Source organism: Danio rerio, chromosome 12, assembly GCF_052040795.2.
Source record: "Danio rerio strain M-AB ecotype USA chromosome 12, GRCz13ab, whole genome shotgun sequence".
Lineage (NCBI taxonomy): Eukaryota > Metazoa > Chordata > Actinopteri > Cypriniformes > Danionidae > Danio > Danio rerio.
In genome coordinates, this window is record NC_141032.1 from 17,021,642 (window position 1) to 17,047,977 (window position 26,336).

Sequence of the window (26,336 nt, forward strand, 5' to 3'; positions counted from 1 at the left end):
CAGTCCCACCCCCTCTCCCTGTGTGACGAGGAGTGTGGGAAAAAGAGAAATTAGCAGAAAGAGTAGCATGTGTAGCAGTGTCCTCCGGCCTCAACCAGGTCTCAGTTAGAGCCATGAGATTATAGTCAGAATATGTAGCTATGGAGGTAATAAAATCTGCCTTGTTAACAGCTGATTGACAGTTCCAGAGGCCTACGGAGAGAGAGAGAGTTGTGAAATAGCAGATACATGTATTGAACGAAGGTTGTGAGGATTACGCCTGCAGCGTACTCAATCCACACACTCCTATATAATCAGCATTCTCACAACACTCAGTGCAAAGTGTTGTTTTGCCGCGTATACATTACTGAGCATTTATCCTGCCTTCTGACTGAACTCTTGTTGCCAAGCCGGACTGTTTACATACCCTCGCATTGTCTCGCCGCTTGCCCTCATCATTGCTCTTTTTTTTGGATATTGAACCTCTGTTGCTAGCCCCGATCTCTGCCTGTTTACCGATGTAGAACGCTCGCTGTCTGTCCTCAACATTGTTTGTTTTCCTGATTCACTTAAGTATCATTTTTGCTACAGATTGTGTATTGTTTATTCCTGATCTAATAAACAAACTGCATATAGATCCCTCCTCGGCAGATCACTTATTGCAATTACATCATATATCATAAGGAAAAAAATGCAATCTGTTAAAGTTTAAAGTAAAAAAAAAATGTAAACTGTAGCCTACTATTACTTATTGGACAAAAAACAAACTCGCCTTCAACTGTCCTCAGTCACAATTTGGCAATTTCCATTAAAAAAATAATTAAAACATAATAATAATAATAATAATACAATAATAATGAATTCTTCAGAATTTTTTTAGCCTCTTTAATAAAAAAAGTACTTTTGAAAATTCCTGGATATCAACAATAGACAAAATATATTCAAATCAATTTAATATGGTCCGTTTCTGGTACTTCATGCCTTTTTATTGCTTATTTTTATTTCAGAAATAAGGTCCAAGATTTAGAATAAAAGTTACCTGTGAAAAGTTTTCCATGTTTAACAACAATACAGTAGTGAAAGAAGACTTCTCTTACATCAGATTACAGTCCCACCGAAGCAACAGCTGACAATTGATTCTGTTCAGTCTTAAAGCCTTTTTCAATGGATTGTTTTTATTATTTATGATGGCATAGCAGTCAAAGTATTACAAATGAGCTCATGTATAGGACAAATTCTGGACCTTTGTTGGTGAGGGGTGAGTCTTCTGAACCACCCAAACCCCCCTGGCTAATCTGAAAAATTAGAACACATTTTATGCTTATAATAAACATATTTGTAATAGAATTTTGGCTGTAAATGCGCACCTACATGTTTTTCAGGCGCAGGTCAGATTTTCTCCAACAATAATTTATTTTGTTTATATTAATTTTTTTTTCTAAAAGATGATTATACCTATCCAGTTTAATCTGGAATGCATCCCAGATCACCTTCTGAAGTGGTCTGAGCGATCAGATTTATATCTATATTTATTAAACTACTTTATTAAAACTAATGAAGAGACCAAACAGCCTCAAAAACAAAGATATGATAGGATTAGCACCTTTTGCTGTGAAGTGACATGAGGACTCTGCTTGCCATTAAAGCCTTCAGTGCACAGTCAAAAATAGGGAAAGGGAGGTCATGTACTGGAAAAGTCAATAACTATACAGGATGTCCAGGTTGATGCGGTCAGTTACACTAGAACCTCATGGATAGGGGTAGATATTCATCTCTTAGGAAGTAACTTTTTCCTTACCATGTTTAGCAGTATTTTTGAACATAAGTTCAATATTTTGCAAAAATGACGCCACTGCCTGCCTTTTATGCCTTCTTGCTCTTTTCGACCCACAGCGCTACTCAATATGGTTGTCGCATTAAAGATTTAAGTGTTAACACTCAGTAGGTTATGTCAAGTGATTCGTGTCACATTATTATGGCTTTGAGGCTCTATGGGATTCAAATTACTGACCAGAGTTATTTAAAATTACACTTTATTACTATATATTGAATATAAATATATTGTATAATATAAAATTTACATAAAATAATAAAAAAGGACAAATTCTGGAACTTTTGAGCATGGGGGTCGTTCGCTCGAACCACCCAAACCCCCCTGGCTATGAGCATAATATAGGCTTTATATTTGCACATATATCCTCATATAGATTCTTTCCATGTGGGCTGCTTAAGAAGAGAATGCAGAGAGAACATAATGGAGTTAAACTATGGCTTTAGATTTTTTTTTTTAATATACTACTGCTACTACTAGTTAAGCGGCCCTTTGTTTTTGTTATTATCCTATGTTTTTGTCATATTTCAATTTCTCTTAATGATTGAATGTTTGTTGTTTGCGGGGTCTGTTTTAATGTTGTTTTATTCATTACTTTTTCACAATTTTGTTTGCTGGCTACATGGAACACTATTCAGCTGGTTGATCTTTTTCTCGTTTAGAGATTAAGATGTCTTTATTTATTGTTTTGTTAAATGTCAGAGACCTAAGGTGCAGTGTGAAACGTAAGGCACTATTTTTGCCCACTAAAACTTTTAAAACAGATTATTTTTTTTCAAGAATCTCAGGCAGAAACTAGAAAAAAGAATAAGAGAAAAACAGAAAGAATATTTGAGATCATTTTGTAATGAAATTTGGAAAAGTTGATGAGGTATGGAATATGATTAAAAAGATGAGTGGTATTAGAGAGTATGACTATCCAGTGTGTAGAAAACAAGAATGTAGTATGTGACCAAGATAAAGCAGAAATGTTTAAAAAGAGTTTTTATAAGATAGTTTGACAAAAAAAATATAAGGGTTATGAGACAAAAACTGTTATCTGAAAATTATAGTATAATGGACAAAAAAAGAGTTACAGATGGTAGATTAGATGTTGTGTTCTTTTTTTCAGAGCTGAAAAGGGCATTAAAGCACACAAAAACGTTAACTCCAGGATAAGATTGAACTAGCTACGTAATGTTAAATAAGCTAAGTAAAGAACTTCTGATCAAAATTTTGGATTTTTATTGCAGGGTATGGGAAGGAGGGATATTGCCTCTGGGATGAAATGAAGTATTAATCATTAAAGGAAGCCTATGGTTAAAAATCTACTTTTCAAGCAGTTTGGACAGACGTTTGTAAGAATAGTGTATAGACCGTCATATTGGGGTGATATAAACACACCCAGTTCTTTTTTTTTCTTTCAATTTAACAACATAAAAACGGTGGACCAATTGGAACGGTTTTCAGAGCGACTGCAACTTGACGTAGGAGTGCGATCCCCCTGCCCACCAATATTGATTGACAGGCGCGTCATCACATCCTCAGTTTGTTGATTCATGGCTGCCATTTTCAGCGCGAGTCAAAGCGAAATCGCTAAAGGACCACCCTTGCTCTATTTTTAAATGTAAGGCTTATTGGGAATTATTGGTTGTATCTTTAGGTAGGTTTGCAAACATGTGTACTGCTTATGGATCAGCAGTAAAATCACAATTAGAAAAACTTAATAGGATACAATCGCAAGCCCTGAGAATTTGTTGTGGAGCTTATTATTAAGGGAATAAACAAAAATTGCCAAATAAGTTGGGATAGAGAGCAAACGGGAAAACATTTACATTTCATACAACCAAAGGTAGAACAGATGTTGAAATCAAGAGGGAGCAGGAAGGATGATTGTATTGTTTCAAGATAAAGGACGTACAGTTCTTAACTCTACAGTACACATGTTAGAAAAAAACATCCAACATTGTGATGGATGTGGAGAGAGAGAGAGAGGCAAAAAAGGCAAGTGGTCCAGACGGTATCCTTAATGAAATGATTAAAAATATAAATCATAAATTCCAATTGGCTATAATGAAACTGTTTAATTTTTTCTGAGTGTTGGTCATTTCCCTGACATATGGAATAAAGGATTAATAACGCCCATATTCAAGAGTGGAGACAAATCAGACCCTAATAATTACAGAGGCATCTGTGTGAGCAATAATCTGGGGAAGCTGTTCTGCAGCATCATCAATGCCAGACTCATAGGATTCCTTACAGAGCACAATGTCCTCAGCAAAAATCTAATTGGGTTTCTGCCAAATTACAGAATGTCAGACCATATCTTCACCTTTCAGACTCTGATTGACAAATACGTCCATCAAAACAAAAACAAAATATTTGCTTGCTTTGTAGATTTTCAGAAAGTGTCTGATTCAATTTGGCATGAAGGTCTGCTTTCTAAATTTCTAGAATCAGGTATCATTATAAAAACAATGTATTCGAACAATCAATGCACAAATAAAATAGGAAATAAGCTAACAGAATTCTTCAGTCAGGGGCGGGGTGTGAGACAGGGCTGTCCACTGTCACCAACACTCTTTAATATTTACATCAATCAATTGTCAATGCTCTAGAGCAAGCAGATACACCGGGTCTCACACTATACGACTCCAATGTGAAGTTTCTGCTGTTTGCAGATGATCTGGTGCTGCTGTCGCCAACAGAAGAGGGTCTACAGCAGCAGCTGGATATCCTGCACAGCTTCTGTCAGACCTGGGCCCTGACCGTTAACCCAAAGAAAACTAAAACCCTAATATTTCAGAAAAAAATACCCAGATGTCAGGGAAAGAAACACAGCTTCACCCTTGGTATGACAAAATTGAACCTGCCATAAGCCACACATACCTTGGGTTGAAAATAAGTGCTAATTGGAAAGCTAAACTTGGCTGTGAATGAACTGAAAGAGAAAGCAAGAAGGGCCTTTTACGCCATTAAAAATCATCTCAAACAGAAATTACAATTCAAATCTGGCTCAAAATTTTCCAGTCACTGATTGAACCTATAGTTCTATACGAGAGTGAAGTGTGGGGTCCTCTCCTCAGTCATGAGTTTGATAAGTGGGACAAAAATCCAGTTGAAAGCCTACATGAAGAGTTCTGTAGGAGCATCCTCAGGGTACAGAGGAACACACCCAGCAATGCATGCAGGGCAGAATTAGACCAGTATCCTCTACTCATGTGCATTGAGAAACGATTTGTTAAATTTTGGAAACACATTAAAAAGAGTGACCCCAACTCTTACACTATCATTTTAAAGCCCTCAAAACCCAAGAAATGGACATTGAAAAAAAAAAAAACCCTGATTCAGATGGTCCTGAAGCTGCAAACACAAACCAACACAACGAATATGACTAACAGCAAGCAGCATCAGGACACGGACATGCTCATCCACAAAATTAATCCCAATCAAATAAAAAATGCATGAAAAGAAGAGTATCTGATTTACTGGAATGATGCAGCCGGAAAACAAATTAAACTTCAATGTTATTTAGACCTAAATAGAGATTATACCACAGCAACATATCTGAGCGCTGTAAAGGACAGTAAGCTAAGAACAACAATGAAGTATAGAATAACAAACACAGACACACACACACACAGAGATGATTATAAATGAATCATTGTAAATATACTGATACTGATTATTATTGTTTTTTTATTACTGTTTTACCCTACAAATGTTGACTGTTAAATGTACAGTTTATTCTGATCTATTTTTGTATTGATTTGTATGAATAATATGATATGTTGAATAATAATATATTATATTGAATATTAATGTGCTATATTGAACAATATGGTGCATTGTTGATATATTATTTAATTATTCTATATAAATATCATCTTTTATTTTTTATTACTATTTTTTTTACTACTACTATTTACTGTGTGTACTGTTTTATTATATATGTATGCTACTTTAAAACTGCTTTGGCAATACATTTGTAACATTTGTCAAGCATGTAAAGCATTTATTGAATTGAATTGAATTGAGAGAGAGATACAGAGAGAGAGAGAGAGAGAGAGAGAGAGAGAGAGAGAGAGAGAGAGAGAGAGAGAGAGAGAGAGAGAGAGAGAGAGAGAGAGAGTAGAACATATACTCATTAGCATTAAATACACAGAGGAAATAAATAATTAATTATCTACAACAAATAACATTAAAAATATATAGAAGGAAATAAACAGTTGATACAATTCTTAAAACAATAATAAGAAGAATAACAGTTTGAATAATAACCATAATTTTGTTTTTAGATAGTAGCTGTAGATGCAGGAGCTGAACACGCAGCAACATCGAAGGCTCGGTTTTTTAAGAGTCCAGAGAAAAGGAAATGAGTCTCTTATAAATAACTCACAGTAGATGGCGGTAATGCTATATTTAAGCACGCGAACACTCAATAAAACAACCGGAAAAAGGAGAAGCAGTAGTAGTACGTCACTTTCTTTACTGGCAGTAAACAGGAACCACGGGAATTATTGCTGAAAGAGACGGCTTATTGAAAGGTACATTATTCAAATACTATTGTATTTTTCTCCAAGGTTTTTAAACAGATGTATAGCTGTTTTAGCACAGCGCGAATAATTAGAAAATAACAATGATATGCTGTTTACCTAGCCATGGAATTAGGACATTCTGGTTACGAGTGCACGATTAAGAAAAAAATATCATAACTGTGCACAAATCACTGTAAATAACATTGGTTTGCAATTTCGTAGTAATTATAAGACCAGTCTGCTAACGTTACGTTTTTACAAAACAGTTTTTACTTTTATTACCAGGAAAGTGGTGACCAAACGTCTTTAGAACAACAAAAATAATAACGTTAAATTTATTTCAAATGTGCTTTCCAAAAGTGATTAAACCGTATAAAATCATAGTAATTAAAAATCTAATATTTTGTATGTCTTACTTGATTAAGTACAAAAACAAATTCTTCTAGACATGAATTAACTAATGGACAACATCTTTAGTTTTCCTGTGAAATAAACACTTTCAGAAGTTGAATTGAAATCTGCTTCAATTTCTTTCTCAAAATTGAACTTATGATCTGTGGTCTAAGTCTTAACGTTGGTTGGATCTTCCCTTTCAGTATTTCACAGTACATCTGTGAATTCATGATGTCATCTATGAAATACAGCTTATCGACACCTGTAGAACTAATGCAATCCAGCACAAAGAGACAGACAACACCATGCTTTATTGTTACCATGCATTTTCATTGTTCTCTTCACCTTTGTAATGCCACACTGTTTGTAGAACTTTAGCTCTCACAAATTCAATAAGGCATTTTTTTCCTCCTGTGCAGCATGTCATGTAGGGCTGGGTGATGACAAAACCTAATCTTGATATTTTTTTAAGGATTGACCGATTAAATCAATTACAACATGACTGAACATTAATTTTGAATAACTTGAAATCTATCTAGTTAAGGAACATTGTATGCTTTGTGGGCATGTCAAGCACAAACAGATCTCAATATAATTTTTTTTTACTGTTAAAAAAATAACTTCAAAATTATAGGAGCACCAACCAAAAATGACTGAGCACCACTACTACAAATTGTATTTAATGGATTTAATAGGGACCAAGCACCTACGGTACATAGGTCCTATTGAAATTGATCAGTTTCTTCTTCTTCTCTAAGATGAATCACATTTTTATGGTCTAAAGATGCTTGAAAACTCACAAAACTTTGCACATGTGGCAGAAGTGGTGAATTTACGTCTGTTATACGTTTCGGAAGTGGGTGTGGCAAAATGGGTTGACAGTCCCACATATTCACATTTGACAGAGTGGCCTCCGAGCTACGTTTCTCGCACATTTACAAAAAGTTCCAACTGCATCAAACATGCCAATACCTACAAAAAAGTCTCTTGGAGCGAAATCTCATACCCAGCAGGAAGTTGGATATGTTTAACTTCCTCTGCCGAAAAAGTGCAGTTTTTGCCATTTCCAGGCATTGTATTTTAATGAATTCCTCCTAGGGATTTTATCAGATCAACACCAAAATTTGGTATTGTAAAGGCCTTGGCGATGTTAAATTGTGAAAATCTAGAGTTTTTGTCTGCAGCAGCCTCACAAACTTTAATGTTTCGCCACAAAACAGGAAGTTGTTATTAGAGTTGCACGATACCAAAATTTGACTTTGATACAATACCTAAATTGATACTACTACTAAATAAAAAAAAATATCTTTCAAAATATTATTTATTAATAAACACTCTGTGTTTGCTGTCAGCTAATATATATATATATATATATATATATATATATTCAAATATATATATATATATATGCAATTAACGCAGTTGCAGGTTTTTTACTTCCTGTTGTGGTGGACGTGTGTTCAACATGCAAAGAAACATGGTATCGAAGCTTGGTATCGCTGATGAGTGTGGGTGGGACCAAGAGCCACGCAAGCCCTATGGAGCGATTATTTAGTGTGGAGTCCCGTAAAGGAGCTCCGGATGAAAAGTTTTGTTTTGTGTTTACCTTATGGGTAAAATTGTTGCACGTCTGCCGGTTTCTGCCTCAAAATGAGCGAGTTTTAACCACTTGTACATTAAGGAAGTTCATTCATTCATTTTCTTGTCGGCTTTGTCCCTTTATTAATCTGGGGTTGCCACAGCGGAATGAACCGCCAACTTATCCAGCAAGTTTTTACGCAGCGGATGCCCTTCCAGCCACAACCCATCTCTGGAAAACATCCACACACACATTCACACACACACTCATACACTACGGACAATTTAGCCTACCCATTTTACATGTCTTTGGACTGTGGGGGAAACCGGAGCACCCGGAGGAAACCCACGCGAAGGCAGGGAGAACATGCAAACTCCACACAGAAACAACAACTGAGCCAAGGTTCAAACCAGCGACCCAGCGACCTTCTTGCTGTGAGACGACAGCACTACCTACTGCGCCACTGTCTCGCCCACATTAAGGAAGTGTTCAGAAAAAACAAAACACCAGCAAAGAAACTCGAAACAGAGGAAGATAAACAACTCACTGTCAAATAGCGTTTCAGAAGTGTTATTACAGAGAAACAGAAACAGCATGCAGATGTATGAATGCACAGCTAAGCACATTGCATGCGCTGTATGTCACGCTGATCACTTGACGCAGAATTATAAACCAGGCTAAAGCCATAGTTCTCAGCTGTGCGCACGCACTCAGCAGAGGCTCACGCTAAGCGCACACACATAGCTCGCGACACAGACTGGCGCTAAGCACACACACATAGCTCGCAACACAGACTTCCGCACACACAGCTCGTAAGCTTGTAGAGTGAACCAAACAAGCTGTCCCGAGTGGACAGCGACAATGTCCGCTGCAACAAATGCAAAAAGTTCTTGTATAAGCGGAAACGCAAGCAATCTGTGAAAGTGAAAGTATCTTTAAAAAGTGCAGTAACTGTAGAAAGACAAATGAAAAGTTTTCGACTGCCTATCTACTTACGGTAACGTTACATTATCCACATCGCTATGCCAGCAGTCAATCACCTAAATTAAATTAAATTATTAATTATAATATAAAATTATAAAATGGCCTAAATAAATCTTAAACATTAAAAATGCTTTTACATCAGCTGTATTTACAAATATAGCCTATGAATAGACTAATAATAAACTTTGCTCATTAAGAAAGCTTATTTTTACATTGCAATATGCTCAAAAACTCTATTAAAAACACTGTTAACTCCCCAAACAGTTAACTCTTTTATGTGAATGCATAAATAAAAAATTATAAACATTATATAATTTAACTGCATTTTGCAATTCAAAGTGAGTATTTTGAACTGCAAGGAGCACGACAAACCAAAAAAGATCCTAACTTCTGTTAGAAAAGGCAAATATGTTGATTTTTCTCCAGAAGAATGGTTGAAAACTGAGAGTCATTTTCCTTCAAACCATTGTCCATTCTTTATAGGAAAAAAATAATTTATTTGTTTTAAAATTATTGGTTTCATTTTATTTTACATTAAAAACACAATAATAAAACAAAGTGTTCTTAATTCTGTTAAATTTGTTTTGTTTCTTTATGAAAAAACCACCACAAAAAGTACGGATAAGAGAACCATTAAAGTACCGAACCGATAAGTGGTATTGATAAAAGTAATAATACCATGTCATATTCATGTCATATTCATATTTAATTACATATTTATTTATTAATCATATGGGGTGAATGATGTGACATGCAATTTTAGTTGTCCATGTCATTTACTAATAAAAATAAAAATGGATACTTGTTAAAAAGATACATTTAAGTTGTTCCTTTAACAAGATTTTACTGCATCCTATAGTTTTAGATAGTGTTTACAGACCTCTACTTACATTTTTGTCATGTGGTGTGACTGTGACTGTGGTGTTAAGTGTGACCATACTTTTATATCTCAGAATATCACATTTGTTGTGACATGATTTACACACAAAATCATAAAAAATAGATCTGCACAAAAACAAAATGTTAAATCCAACTGGAGTGGCCAACCCTGCTCCTGGAGAGCCACCTTCCTGCAGATTTCAGTTGCAACCCATATCAAACAGACCTGCCTGTAATTATCACGTGGTGTTCAGGTCCTAATTAATTGGTTCTGGTGTGTTTGATATGGGTAGCAACTGAAATCTGCAGGAAGGTGGATCTCCAGGAACAGGGTTGGCCACCCCTGCTGTAAAGATTTATGGTGAAGTCACGATAGGAGTATCTGTATTAACAACCAATAATAAACAATATTAAACTCGAATGCAACAAATTGGTAAAAAAAAAAAAAAAAAAACATTTTAAATAAAAAAAAATTTAAAAGGGAAATTAATGGGTGAGTACTACACAGCTCAATCTGTTTATTTCACATTTTTAAAGGGTACAAATTTTAAACATTTTTGAAGAATTAATATAAACCTTTTGTCTCCAGATTGTATCTGTAAAGTTTCAACTCAAAATACCCATCCGATTATTTATTATACCTTTTTAAATCTGGGATTTGTGAGCTGTTTGTAGCTTGTATTTAGTATGTAGATATTTTTATGTAGATTGTGGCTGTTTTTGTTGCCTGTGCCTTTAATGCTAATTAGCTGGTTCTCCTCACCCACCGTTCCCGTGCGTGTCACAGCCATAGCCTTCACATAGACCAGTGGTCACCAAACTTGTTCCTGTAGGGCCGGTTTCCTGCAGATTCCAACCAAAATCAAACAAACCTGAACTAGCTAATCAAGGTCTTTCTAGGGATACTTGAAACACCAGGCAGGTGTGTTGAGGCAAGTTGGAGCTAAACCCTGCAGGGACACTGGCCCTCCAGGACTGAGATTAGCCGCATTTCCACTATCGGGCCAGTGCGAGCCCGGGAGGTTGAGCAATGAGGCCAAAATCATGTCGCGTTTCCACTGTCGGGCTAGCAGCTCGCAGCGCGTCACGCAAAGCCCGCCCCCAGAATATCCCCCGAATCGAACGTCACTCAAAACAAACAAATAACAAGTTACTGTACAGCAGTACATTGTATGTCTATACGCTAGGGATGCTCATTTCGGTTAATTTTGCTAACCAACAACCACCTCTCATTAATCGGTTATTAACGGTTAACTGGTCAGATTACTATTAATTTTATATTAAACAAATTGACGTGTCTATTTTGTGTCTGACACATTAAATATTGCATAAAATACTGATTTATTTTTTATATGCTAGCATATTAATAATAGAACAATACAACAGAGCATTTTCACGCACCTGCAGTGTTTAGCACAGAAGAACAGAATAAAGTAAAAAAAAATGAATAAAATAAATAGGACTGCCCTAAATTATTTTCCACTTAAATAATTAATTTATATTACAAATCGAAAACACTGACTGATTATTTTTAATAACCGGCATAGGCTGTTTTTTTCCAATCATATTTTTGTCTTCCGTCAAATAAAATAGCAGACTTCCTCAAATTGCTTGCTTTACGAAAAATATGCGTTTATTTAATGCCCCGCTTGTATTATTATAATCACAAAACCTTTTTACATTTTTATTAGAAATCATTATTTTAAAGATTGTTTCGACGTGGTTTCCTTTCTCTCCATCGCGGTTCAAGTGCGCGCGCTGCGTGATGAAAAGACAATAACACGCGTGCATATGTTGACTTTTTGTAAACAGTTTTGTTGTTTAAATATGATATTGCATTAATGTGCATACATGCTTTATAAGCTGTAAAATAAAAGGTAAAGCCTATTTGTTGCATTTATGATGCAGGTCCAGGTCAACATCAGCGCTTTTTTTGGCATCAACACGTCTGTTTCAAGCAATATTCTTCTTCCATTTTGCTTCTTTGGCAAATGTGTCTGTAGGCACGGGTTATACGTTATCGTCCCGCAAGTTAAGTATGTCTTGCAGTTGAACAAGTGGCCGACCACAGCTAACATGCTTTTTTTCATTCCAAAAACGCGAGGCGCACCTGCCTTAATATATTGACAAAGAAAAAAAAGAGAAGAAGCGCAGTCCTCTTATGAAACGACTGAATCAGCTGGGTATTGATTGTGCAAAAGTGTTGCTGTATATGTTGATAAAATTGTAATATTTAATAATATTATGATATTCAACATTTGTACATTCATACAGCTCTGGATAACTTAAAACAGCGATTAGACCTTCAGAGCGGCAATAATGCGTCCTGAAGTAAAGCGAAACAGTTATAAACTCCAGCATGATAGAGTGATTATATGCAGAGTTATACTTTATCTATAAATAAAGTATAACTATAGAAACTGTGTTCATCTTAACTGAAAGCTTCTGCGTGTTTGCTGACCTCACGCATCGCGCACCAGTCAGTCAGTCAGTCAGTCAGTCAGTCAGCACGTAACCCCAAAGGATTAAACAATAGCGCACATCACTATACGGTTACATAAAAGTTTGCGCTGTTATAATCCACTTACCTTTTAATACGTTTTGGTGCGATTTATAATCCGCTATTAATAACAACAATAACTGAATGTTTTGAATAGGTATGTAGCCGTGGCGGGATGCATTTTGTTCCCCGCCATGGAAGAATGAATGTAGCGGAAACCATGCTCTTTAAAAGTTCTCTATAGTTGTCTTGACAACACAAACTGCTGCTCTGGGATGAGCCGTGTGCAAAAGATGCCCCTCTTAACGCAAAGGCGCATTCAATCGACCCCTTATGCAGCCAAACTAAAAATATATAAAATAATAATTTTAATCGTTTACTGATAGCATTAATCGGTCACAAACGCACCCATTCGGTTAACGGTTAATCGATTATTTTGAGCATCCCTTCTATACGCACATACCTGTGTGTTCTCATTCATCATATTCATTTACTCGCCGACCGACTGTTGGCATCGAAATCCAGTGGTCTCGCCACTAACGGAGGGACCCAGCGCAGGAAGCGCACACATCCACAGTATAAAACCACATATATAAAATTCTCTTATAACTCTATATAAAATGTATTTTATAACATCCTCAGTTAGACAGAGGCTGTCCAACATTCATCCCAAATGCTCCGGAGAGAACTGAAACATGAACTTTTCCCTATAGGCTTTATGACACTTAATAGGTGATTCCCTGTATTTAAAGATGTTGCTTATTATATCTGACGTAAAGTGTTAAGTATTTCAGCACATAAGAGCAGCACGTAATAAAATATAGCCTATAGGCCTATTTCGTTTTGCTCAGCAGCTATGCACTAAGCTCTTTATGTATTTAAAATTTCTTTTTTTAATTTTACCACATAAAAATATAAAAACATACACACTTGTTTGAGGACACAGAACACATTTTGAACTTGCAGTTTTCCCTGATGCGTCAAAAAAGTGCTGCGCAGCTGGAAGACAGAAAAAAAGGTCGCCTAGTTTCTGCTTTCACTCACCCCGAAAATGCTCTGTTTGCATGATTCGATTAATATCGTCGTATCCAAATACTTTATAAATAATATTTAAAACATTCTCCGGTGTTTATTGTTTTTAGAAAATATCTAAAATCTTTTTTTTCAGAGAGGCTTTTGAAAAATGAAAGTTTAATATGTTTTTTTTTTGTTTATTAAACTTTAAAGATATAACAAAGTATTTTTACAGAGAAATTTAAACAGATATTATTCCCACCCCTACCCTCTACATAACATAAGTTGAAATTACATTTATCATTTAAAGAAAGAAGAAAAAAATACTCATGATAATAACAAAATAATAATCAAATAAATAAAAACAATTAAGTAAATAAAATGAATAAACTATAAAAATAAAAATTAAATAAATAACTCAAAATTATAAAAAATGAGTCCTCTGACATTTATAAAGTACCTAATCATGTGACATGCTCAGACAAAAAAAGTCTAAATGGGTCCCATGTTTCAGAAAAAGCCCTAGTATTGCCATTTATTTTTAAACCTAATTTTTTCCAAGTGGATGAAGCTCGTTGCGTCTCGCAACCAGTTGTCAAAACTCTTTGTTTCCATAATAACAGAATACAACGTCTTGCTAATAGTGTCAAAAATGCAAGGGCGTTTGCGGTACAGCTTGATAACCCTACTATATTCTGGGAAAGTCCAAAAAGTGCAATAAGAGGGCATGGTTCGATGTGTATCTTTGTCACAGAAGAGAAACACTTGAAAATTGATGGCCAAAAAGTAGTGTTTGATGTTCACAGCCAAAACATATGTATTAAGTCTGCAGGTGCTTGATTACAGCGATCACATATCCTCGTCTTGAGTTATTTTTGCCAATCTCACTTTTTTCCAGTATATACGATGAACAAATTTTAATTGGATGAGGCTATGTTGTGAGCAGATAGAGGAGGTATGAATGCGGGACAGAATCTAGTCCCACGTATCATCCTCAAATGTAAGATTGAGGTCTGACTCCCATTGTTGTTTAATAAAGAAAAGAGAGGTAGTAGAAAAGAGGAGATCAGCCTGTATAAAGTAGACAGTATACCTTTTTTATCTAAGGGTACTTCAAAAATTTGGTCAAGTTGAGATTTTGGTGGAAGGTTCGGAAAATCTGGATATGAGTTTTTAACAAAGTTTCTAATTTGTAAGTATCTGAAGAAATGAGTGCTAGGAAGAGAAAATTTTTGTATTAATTAAGAAAAGCTGGGAAAAAATATTATCAATATAAATATCATTGACAGTGGATATTCCTGCTCTCTGCAAAATATTAAATGCTTTATCGTTAAGTGATGGGGGAAATGCAGGGTTATGGGTAATACCAAGGGAAGACGTTGAAGACCAAAATGATTCCGAAGTTGAGACCATATTCGTAATGAGTGTCGGACAATGCAGTTTCCAAAGGGACATCGTAAGATGGCGGTGAGGGGACCGCAAAGTAATGCGGCTGGAGAGGCTGGTGAACAAGACCCTACCTCTATACTGACCCAAGCCGGAGTCCAGTCACAGAGCCCAAAGTGGCTCTAAAACCAGAAAAGTGTGGAAAGTATGTTTGCAGCCCAGTAGTAATGAAAAAAATTAGGAAGAGCAAGCCCACCTTCAAGCTTCGGTTTCTGCAGTACTTTTCTCTGTATTCTGGCCGGTCTTTTATTCCAAATAAAGGAAGAAATATGTTGATTTAGAATCTTAAAGAATCTGGGTAAAACATTCATCTTCACTGTGTTTACTCGACCAGTCAGTGACAGAGGGAGAACTGACCATCGTATGAAGTCTTCCTGAATTCGCAGGAGAAGCGCAGTGAAAGCGCACTTTTATTTATATTTAATTTATAGCCAGAGAAAAGACTAAAAGATTTTATAATTCTAAGGACTTTGGGTAAAGAAACATCTGGGTTTGACATGTAAAGTAACACATCGTCAGCATATAGTGAGATTTTGTGTTCTGTGCCAGCTCTCCCAATGCCTTGTATGGTCTGCTCAGTACGAATGGCAATCGCCAAAGGCTCGATTGCCAATGCAAAAAGCAGTGGTGAAAGCGGGCAGCCCTGTCTTGTACCTCTTTTCAAAGGAAAGTTTGAGGAGGCTATCCGGTTTACGCAAACTGAGGATGTAGGAGTAGAATATAAAAGTTTAATCCAGGATATGAACTTATTACCATAGCAAAATGTCTGTAATACATAAAATTAGTAATCCCATTCCACGCGGTCGAAGGCTTTCTCTGCGTCGAGCAAGAGAAGAGCCTCCGGTGGTTGAGAATCAGAAGTATAAATTATATTTAATAATTTTCTTATGTGGTGAGACAATCTATTTTTAATAAAACCTGTTTGATTGTCGTGTATAATTGTAGTTAAAACAGATTCCAAGCGCTTTGCAAGCATTTTAGCTAGAATTTTTATATCTACATTTAAGAGACTAATGGGCCGTTAAGATCCACATTCAAGTGGGTCTTTGTCTTTTTTTTAAATAAAAGAAATACTGAAGTGTCGAAGGGTTGGAGGTAGGCAGCCCTTATCAAAGGAGTCTACAAGCATATTTAAAAAAGGTGTTTTAAGTGTTTGAGAAAACTTTTTAAAGAATTCTGTAGGGAATCCATCCAGGTCCAGGACTCTTACCATTTTGCATATTCTGAGTAGCTACTAGCTAGAGTTATTTCTTCAGAAGCAAAAGGCAATTCTAATTCTTCTCTCATCGTGTCTGATATAGTAGGTATGGACAGCTGTTCAAAAAAACTCTCCATAAGGAATCCCGATGTTGGGGGTTCTGAGTTGTATAGCTTAGCATAATAATCTTTAAAATGAGCAGCAATATTTACATGATTGATAATCAAATCACCAGCAGGAGAGTGGATCTGAGAGATTAATTTTTGAGCCGATATTTCTTTTAATTGAAATGCATGAAGTTTATTTGTCTTTTCCCCATATTCAAAAGATTTATGTTTAGACTTAAGCATTAACTTCTCAGCTTGGTGAATTGATAATATATTAAAATCAGACTGCAATTTCAGTCTCTCTTTATATATACCAGGATTTGGAGAGATTGCATAGGTCGAATCAAGCTGAAGGATTTTGTTGAACAGTTCTTCTAAATTCTTTCGTCGTTGACGGTTTATACAGGCTGAGTGGGAGATGACTTGCCCTCACATATAGGCCTTTAGGGCTTCCCAAATCATAGATGGTGAGGTCTCTGGCACTGTATTTATGTCCAAAAAAGTATCTAAGTGAGTTTGTAATATATTACAAAACTCTTTATCAGACAGAAAAAGGGGGTTAAATCTCCAACTTCCAGAATGTAGCATCTTATTCTGAAATCTGATAGACAGTGTAAGTGGGGCGTGGTCTGATATAACAATACTGTTATATGATAACAGTTATCACATCACGTTCACTTCACATTAGATAGCCACTTCTTGTCTAAAAAAAATAAAAATCAATACGGGAGTAACTGTGATGGACATGTGAAAAGAAAGAATACTGTCATGCTGAAGGGTTAAAAAAGCGCCACACATCGACTTGACCGCAAGTGTTTAGGAGCAACTTAAGTTTAGTAGCCATTTTAGAAGATTGAATAGGTTTTATGGAGGAAAGATCCTGAAAGATATTCAGAGTACAATTAAAATCACCTCCCATAATAAGACAGTTTGTATTCAAATCAGGAAGTATAGAGAATTTTTTCTGGATAAAGTGTTCATCATCATAAGTCGGTGCATATATATTGGCCAGTGTAACAGGTGCGCCATATAGTACACCTGAAACAATTACATATCTTCCCCCAGGATTAGTTAAAATATGTGAAGGGGAAAACTGAACACATTTGTTTAAAATAATTGCTACCCCTCTGGATTTACTGTTGAATTTGGTGTGATATACTTGTCCAACCCATTTCTTACACAATCTGTTATGACTTAAGTTTTTTAAGTGAGTTTCTTGTAGAAAACCAATATGGGTATCTAAGTGTTCCAGATGTGACAGAACCTTATTACATTTTATTATACTATTTAACCCATTAACATTCCAACTGGTGAAACAGACGCATGAGCTTCCTTGCTTAATACTACTGGTCATCGGTTATAAGACTGGCAATGGATGTAAACGAATTGGCCGAGTAAAAAGACATGGGATAGCAACTTCTGAGTTTGGCATGTGAAATACTGATAATAGAAAAAAAGGCAAATAAAAGAAAAAGAAAAGAAAGAGAGAAAGAGGAAAGAAAAAACACCCTCCCTTGCATGTTTGAATAAACATTCCCCATTACACACAACAACAATCTCTCCGTCTAACATTTCGGAGAGAGCTCCGTAATATATTACCAAAAAAAAAGTAAGGAACCTCATGTGAGTTGTAGGATACCATATATTGTAGGATAACGACTTCGGGGTGCCTGGATAATAAGTATTTATAACACAAAACGTCAATAGTCCAGTATCATGCACCCATTTTGTGACAAGTCCACATTAGTCTTATTAGATGTGTTTTCTATAAAGTGTCACTCACGTATTATCAAAAGAGAAAACCTCCGTCGGTGGTCAGCTATGCACCCGAGTCCGCTGCATGCATCTCCTTAGACTGTTGAGGTTTAATCGTTGTAGCAAAAAAAGAGAGCTCAGCGCCAGGTGTATCGAAACTGCGCGTTTCTCCGTTGAATAAAAGGATGAGTTTGCAGGGATACACCATTCTGAATTTAACCCCCGCGGCATGCAGATCTGTCTTAACAGACTTGAACTGGTCTTGCCGTTTTTTGAGATCCGCGGAGAAGTCAGGGAAGATTAAAACTTTCATCAGTTTCAGCAGGACCAGGAGAAACGCGCTTGGTTTTAGGCATCGTGGTAATGAAAACTGGTTCTAGCTAGATTCGAAAGGATCTTTACCTTTGTGGACGTCACTTTTAGTCTTTAAAAGCTCAATGGTCAAATAATTAAATAAATTAAAAAAAAGTGCGACTGCGACTGCTGCTTTCTCCGTTCGCCATGCTGGAGAGAAACAGTCTGCGCAAATGAAGCGCAGTGTTTGTGTCATTGACTACAGCTCTCATCTGATTGGCTGAAAGGTACGAGTTGCCCTGCCTCTTCCAGGAAAGTCTCAAAAATACACACACTCGTATCCAGGGGGAGTCGAACCTGAAAGAGGATTAGCACATTCTCATTCAGGATGTACTCGCAAGTTTTAAACATTCAAAACTTTTTGTACACTCTTATACATTTGCAAATCATGTTTTGCAATTGTGAAACGTATTTTATGAAAATGTATTGTTATTTTGTGCACGTGAAATTTTTTTGTAAATATAAATAAATATTTTACGCATGTGAATTTAATTTTATGCACGTGAATTTGGCTACGCATGTGTACATAGTGTCTTTTGCGTGAATTATTATTGAGTCTAATCTGTCTCCATACACTGCTGTTCTGGGTTGAGCCGTGTGCAAAACACTTGCGGCTTTTAGTAAACCATTCAAAAGATGCCCCCCTCTTAACGCAAAAAGCTCATTAGATCAGCCTCTTATGCAGCCAATATAAAATATATAAAATAATATTTTTTAATCGTTTAACTGATACCATTATTCGGTTACAAACGCACCCTTTCGGTAACGGTTAATCGATTACTTTAAGTATCCGTAAGAGAAACTTAAAATGATTTCAAACAAAGAGGGGTCAGGCAGACCAACACACATCATATCAACTTTATGGAATGTAGCCTTTTACTACTCTGATTTCATTTTGTAATTGGCAGCAAAATGTAAAACGTGTTACACCAAAACTGGCTACTGCCACAAAAGACATAATGGCAATTGTTTTTTTTTTTCTGTTATTATTGTAAACATCTGATGTAGTTGAGGAACCAGTATCTAATACTTAAGTACTAGTATCTATTAATTAGGTACTAATATCTAATTTATAAGTACCAGTACTTAATGATTAACTAGCAGTACATAAAAATATGTACTAGTCCCAGTTGGAATATACTATTCAAAACTGAACAGTTGATATCTCAATGACAGATCCCTTAGAAATCAATGAAAAAAAGTGTTATAGTAACAACAGAACAGTTACTAGTCACTATTAAAATAAGTACTAGTATCTAATAAATAAAAAACTTGTATATATTTAATAAGTACTATCTAATGAATAAATACTACTATCTAATACAATAATCTTGTGTCTAATGAGTAAGCACTAGTATATTTTTAAAAAGCACTAGTATTTAATAAGCACAAGTAATTAATGGAAAAGATTCCTCTATCTAAAAAAATAAGCACAAGTAACATGAAAATAGATACTAGTACGGGTTATAGATAAAATGTAAAACCGGCTTGCCATACATGCACAGCAAGCTGTGCGCAACACACGGCAGGCAAGGGAAATATACGTCTCTCATACGTCTCGTGAAAGTCTGACAGTGTAGCGCAATGTTGTTCGAAGTTTGAGTCAATAATGTGTGCTGTTAAGCTTAGCAGGGACATTGGATAGGCATCTGCACTCCATATATGACAGGTTGTTCGTAAGTGAATTCCATAATTCTGAACTTGATGTCTTTCCACCCTGTACTATCCCTGCTGTATGGTTCACGTCGTGTAAATACATCACTCACAGTCGGCTGGTTGAGGGATTCTTCTACACGGCATATTTAGTTATGTGGCATGTTCTAAAATGCCTTATCATGTTGGTGCTGTTAAAATGCAGTTGCTTGCTTGAGGGATTTCATCATGACATACAGTGCAAACAGCTAACCTTACGTCTTTATTGGACACTTTGAAAAAGACGAGGGAACTCATGTTGCTACTGGTAAGCTCTGCTGTTGTTTATCCGTGCGCCGTGCATGCACGTGTGGAAAAGTTGTGCCAGTAAATTTATGTCAAGTGATTGGCTTTTTTGATCGGCGCTTTTGGAATTAGCCGATCAAGCAATTTTTAGACAATATTGGTCGATCGTGATCGGCGGCCGATCAATCGGAGCATCACTAATGTTGTTATAAAGTTCGCTCGCATGCACACACGCATACATGTTAGTTTTGCACTGTTTTTGCATGGCAAATGTGACCAGGTAAACTGCTGTATGGACATCCTTAAGTTAATGTACAAAACAAACCTGATTTAAAGACTTCTTTCATAATTGTATTGACGCTATACAGCTGTGGTGATGAATGACAAAAAAAGTTACTATCTTTATTACAGACATGCACTGTTTTAAAAACGTTTTAAACTTGTAAAACACATTCTTGATCTTATTTAATAATTAGATTTGATCCCTGTTGCTTTGCGCATATCCTGTCTTGTCGATAGGATTATACGCGTTACTATGGAGACATGTTAATAAGCGGCTTTTAATCAATTCAGTGGACAGGGAAACTGCACTCCTATGTCAAGTTGCGGTCTGCCTCAAAATGGGAGGGATTTGGATCCTATTCTAAGGACAGGAAATTTAATTTAGAAAATGAATTCTAACGACAGCAAAGTCCAAAGCGCAGGACGCAAAAGCATTACGGGTGTGTCCGAATCCACTTTCGCTATTTTGCCATGGAAAAATCTGCTTGTGCCAGGGCGCATGGTTTAACAGGGTTGAGCTTATTTTCTTAATGAGTTATTGTTGTGTTTTGAGAATAAACCATATCGCATTTGCTATTTACATGGCAGACTTTTTAAGTGGAAAAACTGAATGCTTTACTAAAGTGTAAACAGATTAATAATTGTTTATTAAGCTCAAAGATTTGTTTCAAAACTATTTTTAAATTCAGTTCTAATTTCCAGCGAACGAATAAATGAACAATAAAAACGAAGTGTGAGTTTTTTCCAAATACACATGCTATGCCCCATATGGTCCAAAACCTGACAGGTAGGCAAATCTAAGCTTGTTTTTTATTAAAACAAATATAAATATGCATATAATGAACAGTACTACTACTAATAATAATATTATGCTAAAACAAATTGTCATGAATAAACTAAAAAAAGCCCCTCTGAGATGAAAAAGGCATGGAGGCGGTGGTTTTTATTTTTATGTAGGCTAGAACATAATAATTTTTGTAATATTTTATTCATTTAATCATTTTTTATTTGTAAAGATATTTGCGTATTGCTGTACATCCTGTGTGTATTAAGCATTGTTTAAGCAAGACTCACAACTAACGCACTCTGCGCTGGACTTAAAACTAGCTTTGATCTGGTATATTAAACAGTCTATTATAGTTCCTCAAAATAGCAACGCACCAGCAGTGCGCCCTAACATGCTTTCTTTTTTTAGACCAGAATGCCTATGGGTGCACATATGAACGCAAATGCATTTGCAATTTAAACAGCGTGGTGCAAAACGTCAAAACTACTCTTGCACCGAGCTGAAACTAGCAAACAACAATTGCGTTGCACCTTGTGCCGCATTGAGCCGGGTGTTTGATAGGGCCCATTGTCTTTATATCACCCCAATTGATTGTGGACACACTTTACCAAGTTTGGTCCAAACAGCTTACAAAAGAGGATTTTTATCATAGGTGCCCTTTAAGTAAAAATAAAATAATTCATGCTAATTTCATCCATTTTCACAATATATTGGTATCTATATCTCAAATATCAAGGACAGCAGCTGATCAATTTGCACATTACTGACATCATCTTATCCAATCGTTTCTGTTTGTTTAAAAGCCTATGGTTAATAAACGGGTGTTTATACAGGCCCGGATTAAGAACTCAGGGGCCCCTGGGCACATTATCTTGTAAGGCCCCCTACCTGGCCGCACCCCTATAGTTGAATTTAAAAAATAAGAATAATATAATAATTTTTTAATAAAATGAATCTATAATTTGTTGCCCACATATTTAAATAAATGATATATAGTACATATGTATTTATAGTCTGCAAAGATTTAAATTATTTTTCAAAGCATTAAATAAAAATACTAATAAAACTACATATATATATATATATATATATATATATATATATATATATATATATATATATATATATATATATATATATATATATTTTTTTTTTTTTTTAAGGGTATTTTTGTGTATTGCTTTTACAAACTTATAAAGCATATTATTGCCATGGCATATAACGCACAATGCTTCTCCAATCCAGTTCTATGAATCTGAGTTCTATGAATCTGAGTCTTTCATAATACAAACACCAATTTACTGTCTCTCTCCTCCTCTCCCTGTTTTTTCTCTACTCTTCTCGTGATGAAGACTTGATTATAAACTTAAAAGTATCCGAAATCACAGACACTATACCTCTTCTCTTCCCTCTCTCTCCTCTTCTGGGCCTTTCTCTCTCTCTCCCTCTCTCTCTCCCTTTCTGTCTGTCTCTCACACGATGAATCCAGTCCGCGCTGCGCTGCCGTTAGCCTCCTTCGCCTGGTTAATGCTAGCTTCTCATCATTTAAAGTTAGCATAACGTCTTCTTCTATACCCTCATTCTCCTGATTATGGGTCTGTTTAAAGATTGTGTGTATGGAAAATGCCTCAATAAAGATGCCTCCTCTCCTCTTTCTCTCGCGTTTGCTAAATCCACTTGTCCACTCATTTTTGATCTATGACAGATATAACGTTACACTAAAGTCCGCTCAGTTTAGTGCGGGTTATTACAAAACTGACGTTTCCGCGCTTGACCAATTACAGCATTCTGTTTAGTTAAAGAAAGAAAGGCAATTTAAATATAATAATAATATTAATATTTGATCGCGATTTTTTTGCTCAGAGGAAATACAGTTGTCTGAGCAATAGAGTTTTTGAAGAGAGGGAGGCGCGGCAGGCGCCTATAATAAGGCTAAACATTATTAAATACCCACGAGACACTTGTGACTTTATATCACATTTGCATTATTTAAAAAAAATGTTTCTTTCCTGTTAAAAATAAATATATTTCCAATCTGATATGTAATGGGGAGAAAAAAAAGTAGCACGAGTTCAATTGATGGTGGATTCGAACCGATGTTATGATTAATCGCGTCAAAAGATGATGCTGTGTGCCTTACAAGGTGCGCCACTGCGGCTGTATTATTTCACTGCTCCTTACTCATCTTGTCTCTATCAATCAGGCATCGATGGGCGTAAACCCTGAATAGCTTAGTCCAACTAGATGCGCTATTTGCAATTAGCCTAAAAAGACATTCCGAAATTGTCTTTTTTTCTCCCCCCTCGCAGGGGCCCCTAGTGCGCACGGGCCCCTGGGCCTGTGCCCATAAGGCCCATTGGTTAATCCGGCCCTGTGTTTATATGTGCACTATGCTTTATGTATGCATGCCAATTCAACTGAATTTATTGCTTTTTGAAAACAATAATGTTTATCAGTATAGATGTCTAGTAAATTTGCCGTGATCTTTTAGATGTAATAAACTCTTCAAAGTTCTGAAACTCACTAAAATATCTGAGTATCTGTGATTGTAAATAAGAAAAAAACATCACCCACAGCTTGTTGAGAAGAGTAGGAACGGTAGTATGAACACAGGAGTTTATAAAATCTCCAGTTACACAAAGTCGTTAGATTTGTCGTTAGTCGCTTTGAAAATTTGCCGCTAGGGGGGTAATATAGCGACAAAGTCACTTAATAGGCAACACTAGGTTCAGCAGCTCAGCACACACATACACACACACTCAGTTTGCTGTAAAAGAAGCGTGCAGCCCCCACACTGCCCCCTATTACCAAGCACTCGCAACTACAGCTGTCACTCAAGCAACACCTGTTGGCAACAGGAAATGGCTTGTTTCACAGTGTAACAAACTCCTAAAAATTTTATCAGATTGAATCCAAGCCTTGTTAGTCTAATCCAAAGTCAATCATGCTAAAATAATCCATAACAGAAGTTCCCTCAAAAGTGAAAATTCTTTCTGTTATTATTTACTAACACTCTCATTATTCCAAACTTCAGAACACAAATTTAGATATTTTATATTATGAAAAAGCAATGAAATTATGAAATTTTTTAAATTAAAGCTATAGTGCAGAGATCTGGTTCCGGCATCAGGTAGGTGTGCACTCGTAGCCTTTAAAACGAGCATGTGGCGGCGGAGGTGCACTTTAAACTCACACGGGACAGAACTGGACATTCATTTCATGTTTTGGTTAACTAATACTTTAAATACAACTCTCTTGAGCTCTAAAGGGAAAAAATGCAAAATATATTTGTCGTTAAATAATTTTAGCAGAAACTCAACTGCCTGTCATTTTCAAATTCATTTTTAGTCAGGGATTAGGCCTAATATTAGAGTAACCTAATAAAAATGTTTTGTTGGACACTGCACAGTCTCACAGTAGTCTTAGTCTACATTGTAATTCATATTATAATTTATTATATTCATAATTATTAATATTATTAAAACTAAGCTATGCAATTGATAAAATGCAAAACCCTTTTTAATGTTTGCTTTCATTTTGACATCTCTAACAGTTGTGAAAAGAAACATGCCATTTATGCAGCAGCAGTCTCAAGTTAGGACACTTAAAAAAATGCCTTTTGAGTAAAAAGATGATCAGCTTGTGAAATCAAGTTTACTGTGTCATAAATGAGATGGGTATAGTAAGTAAAGTGGATTAGCCGCGGATCAACTTCTCACATCTGCTGCAGTCTGAATGGTAATCTTTAATAAAACATGCAATACAAAACTTTATGTTTTGTGAAATAAAACAGAAAAGATTAATGAGAGTAAAATATAATTTAAAGCACTCATTTGGCGTTGAAGCCATGATCCGTCTGTGTTAATGTAAACGGTATCATTGCATAACCTTTATTGATAAAATCAGTAATAATAATATAAATAATATATATAATAATATAGTAATAATAACTTAGGCAGTATTGAAAAGTAATAAAAAAGTGAATAAATAGCATAAATGAAAAGAACAAAAAGAACCAAAATCAGTCACCAAGTGCCCCCTTTATGGGATTAAGATGCTTCCTTAGTTATGACATCCTGGCGCAGCGCCTGCTATAGCGATACTTTATTGTTTGTAGCATTTAAAACATTTAGTATATTGTTTGTATAATTGTAGTATATTAAAACAAATTCAGAAATAAAAATGAATATTTCTGTACTATTACGTTCCTTCACTCACATGTGAGAGGTTAATAAGGGTCTTCATTATGTGGTTAGAAGAACTTCTTAATTATTCTGCTCTTGGTACAATGACTATATATAATATTTTAAATAAAAAGTGCGATTTAAGAAACCTTAATGCAAATTTAAATTTATTGGAAAAATCACCATCCTTTATGTGTTATAATGGTGAGATTCACTTCACTCAAGTCATAACATTTACATTTTTTTAATATTCTGATCATTACAACATACAGTTAGGTGCGGACCAAGGTTATAATAGTTTTGGATTTTTCGTTAGTTTTATTTTCTATTTCGTTTTGACTTTTTATTTTCAAATTCAGTTAGTTTTAATTAGTTTTAGAGGCAGATTTCCTAGTTTTTATTAGTTTCTATATTTTAAAAATGTCCTAGTTTTAGTTTTCAGATTTTTTTCTAAATAAGGATATTTGTTAGGTGGAAGAATCAAAATCAACAGTATAAATATTGTATAATAAAAACTCATACAAGTCATACATTTTTTAAAACATGTATTCAGAGAACACATGAACACTATCATCTACCACAACCATCTACCCATCCTCAAGTTAGACA

The 26,336-nt window shown here is 35.5% G+C and overlaps 1 protein-coding gene across 2 annotated transcripts in view; it reads left to right on the plus strand.

Moving 5' to 3' along the window:
- becn1 (beclin 1, autophagy related) overlaps nt 1-26,336 on the plus strand; it is a 412,014-nt gene that overhangs the window by 265,762 nt on the left and 119,916 nt on the right. Inside the window, 1 exon segment of one of the 2 annotated variants that reach the window (NM_200872.1) lies at nt 6,298-6,336. The exons of the other annotated variant lie outside the window; for it this stretch is intronic. The gene's annotated coding sequence lies outside the window, so the exon portion shown is untranslated. 2 annotated transcript variants of the gene reach the window in all.